Below are 7,623 nucleotides of genomic sequence, written 5' to 3'. Positions count from 1 at the left end.
GAAACCCCATTTAAATCAGACAATTTTCACTCAATTTAATCAATTTTATATATTTTAATTTTTAATCACATAATACGTTTTAATATTTTAATATACCTATTAACTATTTACTGCAGTTTCGTTACTAAGTAATAAATATATACCGCGTGTTCCATTATTTAAAGAAGACTGAATTTCAAGGCCAGATTATATATTTAAATGAATCGAATTTTTTCATAAGCTAGTCCGAGCTTGTAATATATAAATATACATTTTCAAATAAATCTCAAAATTTTAACTCTCCCAATACGTGCATTATACACCTTGCATTTTTTTTAAATACAACCGATGTTTTCTGAATAAGAGCTAATTCAATTTTAATAAATAATAGATTTTTAAGATTCATTATATATAAAATGTATAAAACCGTTAATAATTATTTATTATTGGTTACCTTTTGGATTATTTTACCTATGTTTTGTTGAATGGTATAGAATACGTAAAATTAAATACGACACTAAATTATACATGGTATAATATAAAAAAAAAAACACTACATTTATTAGGTTTTTAAAAATTAAATTCTTGAACATAGTTAATTTTAAAGCGCTCTAAATTTTTGAAATTTCTCAAATTAATTAACATTTTTGAACACAAATTAGAAGGATGTCATCAGCGAATGATATGGTGAAACTTAACTTGTGCAAAAATCGTCAATAGATTATTCCAAAATCATTCACTAGAGATAAAAATTTGGAAGCATATCGATTGACGTTTACAAACATTGTAAAAAATGTTCCTCCTCATCTATCGTTTAATTTAAAACCTCTGGATTTACCACATCATTCACAGTTGTATTATTGTACATTTTTGTTTTTTTATACAACAATGTGTACATTACCTGATAATTGTTTTTCAAGCTAATACTTTTCATTCAAATGTTTCATTACTGTAAAAACTACGCACACTTTTAGGCATGTACATAATAAACGCTGATGCGTTTATTTATACTCTAAGATTATATAAATAAAGAACCGCTCATTTTATGACGTATGGCGTTCACGTACTATTGTTCTTTCGATATTATACAATACTAAATTTAAACCATATTATAATTATTTTTATTATAATATGACAGTACCTATATAATACAAAGTATATTTTTTATTAACAATCCAGTTATTCACTATACTCTGTCCAGCGAGAGAACGCGCCGCAAACCGACCAAAATCAGTTTTTCTGTGTATTCCCCAATGATACACAGCCATAAGCGAACCAGTTTTGATAGCATAGTGACTTGGGGGGATGGGCAAAATCAGCGCGTTCTTTCGCTGGACAGACTATAGCTGATAATATTCAACATGAATCTTATAAAAGATCAAATCACTTCAATATTAAACATAAAACCCACAGTTAATGGGTTATTCAGGAAAACGTACAAAGCGGAGACGCATATTAAGAATTTACCTATTTAGCCCCTAATATTATTTTGATAACCTTTGATTACAAAAATAGATTGAGGTAGATTTTACAAATTTGAAATACTAGTCATTTTTCTCTTTCTCCGTTTTCTAAAGAAGCTTCTATAACTCCATGTTTCTACCCGAAATTTTTCTTAAAGTTAAATATTTCAACCAAAAGATGATGACAGATAGTTTGCGTTTAAGAATTTTAAATTAAAATATTGTATTAAATTTATATCGATATTCGATTTTTTTCATTTCTATTATAACCACAAAATGATGTAGAGATTTTTATAAACAATAAATTAATAAATTAATTATAACATTTATTTTATAGTCAGTACAAAATACATAAATTTTTACGATTCTCTGTTTTAGCTAGAGGAAGAGACTACTGGTATTATCACATAAAGATTTTACATAAGGCCTATCATGGTACGTATTCTTGTGAAAAAATGCTAATAAATTGCTTTAATTGAAATAAAAAACGGGAATGTATAGATAACTAATTATCTAAAATCTTATTTTTTGTTTAATTACTTGATTTGTCCGAATATGGACTTTAATTTAAATGTCAACAATAGAATGTCGTATTATTATGATTTTTTGATTTAAGTATAAACACTATGAATAATATTATATTACATTTTTAAGCCTAAATCATACTAAAAATGAAACATTTCATATATTTTTTACTTAAAATAAATATCAAAATTTAGTTTTCAAATTCTCATAAAAATAAATTGCTTATACTTATAGGTGTATATTATAAATTTACTTATATAACTTATTAGTTATTTCTACTTCATAGCATTACAAATAAATAATAGTCTTTTCGGGGTTAAAATATCCTAACCAATCACTGTGATTCGGTTGTAGTATTCTGCATGGTAATTTATTGTCACAATATGAATTATACACAGTATGGCATTATGGTGCAATGGCTACACGGCTAGTCATCGGTCCAAATTTCCACACGGTGAAAATAAATACTAAATCATATTCCCCCATCGACGTTCTGATTATTGTTCTTCACTGCCATTACCACTAGGCCCAATCCATAGTAAGTTATGTCCACATATGTGAAAATAATACTCTTAGAGAATGGGAAAATAATGAGCTAGATACACTCTACCATTCCTAAGTGATTAATATCTTGATAAAAGTCATTAAAATGGAAACAAAAAAAATATATGTATATAATAATAGTATAATGTACATAATAATAAACATAGTGGTTAGAGGTTACAACTACTTACAGGTATTTTGTTAATTAATTATTTTTATTTAAACAAAAATCTAAATTTCTTATTTATTACTGAAAAAACATGTTTTTGAAATTTTAACTTGACTGAAATTAAATATTTGTAGGTGATTTACAAAGATATTTGGTTACATCAACGTGGTGCCAAATGAAATCTGCAGTTGAATCAAACATAGAATAGTCGTAAAAGATTCATATCATACTAAACCTAATATATCTTAAAAATATGTAATAATCATAATAATAACAACTAGACAATAGTGAACTTATTTCTGTTTTATAATAAGTGCGTTCCAAGATATATCGTTACTTTTAAGTTATTTATTTATTAGGTATATTAAATGATATTTAAAATACCAAATAAACGTAATGTGTGTGCCAGAAAGCTTTATACATTTTTAAAAATATATTGGTGTTATAACACTATTTGTTTTTTTACAAACTTACAAATAATCGAAATATATTGTTATACATTTTTCAAAATTTCCATTTTGACCACAATAAAAAATTGCGGTAGTAAATTTTTTAGTATTATAGTATATACAGTATAGATCGACATTATTAATGATGGGTATTAGTAACAGATTTCAATAAAAGTGCTACGCGAAATCGGTTACAGTTAAAAATAACAGTATTGCATTATTATTTTTAGTAACTATAATTCTGTTTGTAATGCAATGTACTCTATAGATTCATAAATTGATTAAAGTTCAGTCTAGTGATAAACGTTCAACTTAAAACGATAAATTTATTGAGTTTTCAAAATATTTTTTTTAAAAACATTTAGATTTAATAAATATAAAGTTAGTTTATTCTATGAATTGTTCTTAACAATTTAATCAAACACTTATTATAGTATAAATCAGGCTGCTCAACCATTTTCATATTGCGAGCCAGAATTCTAAATTTATATTTATACTAAGGACTGGTGAAACTCGATTCCGGTGTGTAGATGCCGCTTTCGAGAGGGTTGAGTGAAAATCGTTTCACTGGACAATCGATAGGGAATGGTGATCAGGTGTCTAGAAATTGGTCACTAAAAATTTGATAAAATCGATTATCGTTTTTGTAAGTTAACAGTTTTTCTATAACTTATCATTCATCAATCGGTATTAGGTTTATAATTAAATTTTTAAATGACTAATGCCAGTGTCGCTCTCAGACTAGTACCACATGTAAGTATAAAGTAAAAAAGATCCGTGTCCGAGTGTTACATCCTAAAAGAGTAAGCTGTCTGATAAAAAGTGAACAATCTGGTTAAGTGTGAGCTGTCCAATTTAGTAGAGTAAGTGTACTGAATAATAAGAAATATAATTTTGACAAGTATGTCGTTAGTTATAAATAATTATTCATTATCTATGTACCTATAATGTATATATTAAATATTATGTTTCAAAATTGTATTGTCTTTTTTCATAAAACTGGTTAATATAATAAAAATTGGATTTTATATTGACCTTTTATTAATATTTTATATTTTTCTTTAAAGAATTTCTACATCTATCTCTTATTTGTTGTATTTTTAACAAATCTATATTGTTGATTAAGAAAACGAATACATTTGATATATACAATATACATATATTATGGTTAAAATATAAAAACTATCACTTTTATAATCCCTATACAATATGAGTTGACTTAATTAATATTTTAATTTAAATACATAATGATTTTTAGTTGTTACCTTTTTCTTTGGAATCATCATATTTCATTATAAATATGACAGTTAATAAAATTAAAACTTTATAAGAAATCATTGTTATTATTCAGAAAACTACAAACCACAAGAATAAATTTTGTTTTGTGAAAAATATAATATTATTATTATTTGAAAAGGTGCATTGTGATATTTTTATGTTTTTTTTATTAACAACTAAGAAAACACTGTATTTTATTTATAAAATAAAATACCACTGTAAACACATTCGTAGCAGGTGCAGTTTCTTGAACTATGATTATAAAAAATGTTGTTTTGACCTCTTTAAAGTACAATATAAATCCTATTGGCTATCTAAAATCACGTTCGAAGTAAAAATTGAAGCCTTTTATTAACAACTCATTAATTATTATGGATACAGACATATTTTATTTTTAGTAAATATAGAATAAAGTATTGGCAAGATTTTGGTCTAATAAAAGGTTAACTAATTATTATTTTATTAGAATGGGTTACCCAACATTTTTATCACTGCACACGGTTTGCATCCCAAAATTTCTTTATCACATAAATTGCGTCTTAGTGATATTTAACGACTACACAAATAGCGTCCCAACGTAAAAAAAAATTTTTTTTCCATTTTATACAGCCTTAAAACTGTCAATAGCAAACTATGAGTTTATGATTATTGGTAGGTTAAAAATATTAATTATAGTTATGCAATTAGAAATGAATAAAATGAAAATATTTAAATTCAAACGATAGGAGTGTAATATAATAAATAAAATAAAATAATATTAAAAAAATTATAAATTGAAAATTGAAAATTAAAAAACTGGTAAAAACTTGAATGGAAAGCCTAACCTTATTTTTGTATTCTTGACTCAAACCAACCGTTTGAATTTTCCTCTACCAACTTTGATCCTCTCATTTGAACCGATAGCCACATGATTAATAATATTAACTTAATGATGAGTGAATATCTTTTTCAAAATCAACAAGTATTATTATGGATAAACAATTGATATTATATTTTAGAAATTCAGATTTGAGATGTGTAAATGCTTTAGTATAAGTATCTATATTTTTACTAGGAAGTAAAATTTTACTATAGATTACTACTTACTTAAGTAATTTTTTACTTCCTAGTAAAAATATACCAGTGGTTTATGATTATTTTTTTTTTCAAGCTACGGACTTTAAACAATTGTGTAAACAATTTCGAGCAAATTTTAAAAGTTTTACCCAAAAATTTTGAAGTAACTTCAATTAGAAATTTTAAATAACGGGACGCAATTCATGTAGGTACCAACTTATGACATTTTTTTATTTTTGGACGCAATTCGTGTGTAGCCAATTTATATGACTGATTGTTTTGATGGAGTATTTAATGCATTACATATACATAGTAAGAAAGCCAAAATCTGTTAAACCTATATTTTTCACGTACGTGAAATGGTGAGGCGGTGCTAATGAGATATTAAAATACCTGTCGTGGGTTTGTTATGTGTTTCAATAATGGTTCGTCTTGAAATATATTGTATAAAAGGTAACTCATACTCATCATTTCTAATATATATTGACTAATTATTGTATTTATAATAAAAACAAGTAAAAAAATGCAAATGTAAATAAATCGAAGTCACCGCAGAAACCTGCTAATATTGATAATAAACGTAATCACTCAAGCTCGTCCAATTCAGAACCATCGTCACCAAAATTACTTCAACATGTAAGCAAAAAATTATTCGTGACTCGAAACCGGTTTGAATTATTAAAACTAACTGAACCAGCAGAATAAACTATTGAAACTATTGTAAAGGAAAAACAGTAAATTGCTAATCCAGTTCTCACTTACTCTAAACCTCCCCCCCCCAATCTTCGTACGAGGCGTAGTAGACTTCCTTGGTGTTTGTACAGAATTAATCGAATTAATCGGTGTCGATAACTTTATTTGCAAGTCAACGGCTGATCATTTAAAAATCCAAACCTACAATCCCGGAGAGTATAGAACATTAGTTCACTACTGAAGAAATGAACAAGCTAAATTCCATACATTCCAGCTAAAAGAAGATAAACCAATGCGTATAGTTATTCGTAACTTGCACCCATCTACTTCAACGGAATTGATAAAAAGTGAACTTGAACTTTGCCTATACGAAGTTAGACAAGTTACGCAGGTTATTCATAGAATTAGTAAAACACCCCTGCTTTTATTTTTTGTCGACCTCGAGCCGACAGATCATTCAAATGAAATTTTTAAACTTGAATCCTTACTGCACACAAAAATTAAAATAGAAGAACCTCATAAACATAAAATTATTAGCCAATGTCAGAACTGTCAAGCTTATGGTCATACTAAAGCCTACTGCGGATATAGTCCTCGTTGTGTCCTATGCGGTAATGACCACTCTTTATCTGTATGTCCAAACTCACGTCAAGACCCAATGCGATGCGCCCTCTGCACAGGTAACCATCCAGCAAACTACAAGAGATGCACAGTTTATAAAAACCTTCAGCAACGTAAGAAAATCAACCTAAATAATCACAAATTACATGTAAACTCTAGTTATAAGTCTAACAATGTATAAGATAGCCACCCACGTAATACCACTCCCTACAATCCTCCTGGCCAATCTCAAACGTATGCTCAGGCAACTCTAGGTCAACATCTACAATCTGATATTCCTCCGCCAACTCCTGATATTAATTCGCTAATGTCAAGCTTTGTAAGCGAGCTTAAGACTCTTATCAATCCATTAATCTCATTACTTACTCAAGTAATCTCAAGTTTATTGGCTAGAAAAAATGAATAATTCTGCTACAAATAAGTCCCTCCTAGTTTTACAATTTAATGCTAATGGTCTTAAAAATCATGTTAATATATTACTATATGATAAACGTATTGACATTGCCCTTATCACAGTAACACACTTCACTAAATATACACATATCTTCATACCTGGTTACTAGCTAATTAAAGCCAATCATCCTGATAATACGGCACATGGTGGTGTTGCAATATTTATTAAAAATTCAATCCACTTCCTACATCTTACCAATTACTGTTTCGATTATATTCAATCGCGCACAATAAAAGTTAAGCTAAATAACATACCCATTACTGTAGGTGCATTTTATTTTCCTCCGCGCCACAATATATCGAATGCTACGTTCACGGATTACTTCAATTCAATCAAAAATAATTTTATCATAGATGGTGACTTTAATGCTAAACACAATGCATGGGGTTTTCG

The sequence above is a fragment of the Rhopalosiphum maidis genome, chromosome 3, assembly GCF_003676215.2.
Source record: "Rhopalosiphum maidis isolate BTI-1 chromosome 3, ASM367621v3, whole genome shotgun sequence".
Lineage (NCBI taxonomy): Eukaryota > Metazoa > Arthropoda > Insecta > Hemiptera > Aphididae > Rhopalosiphum > Rhopalosiphum maidis.
The sequence above is the reverse complement of the archived record's forward strand: the minus strand, read 5'-3'. Positions refer to the sequence as shown.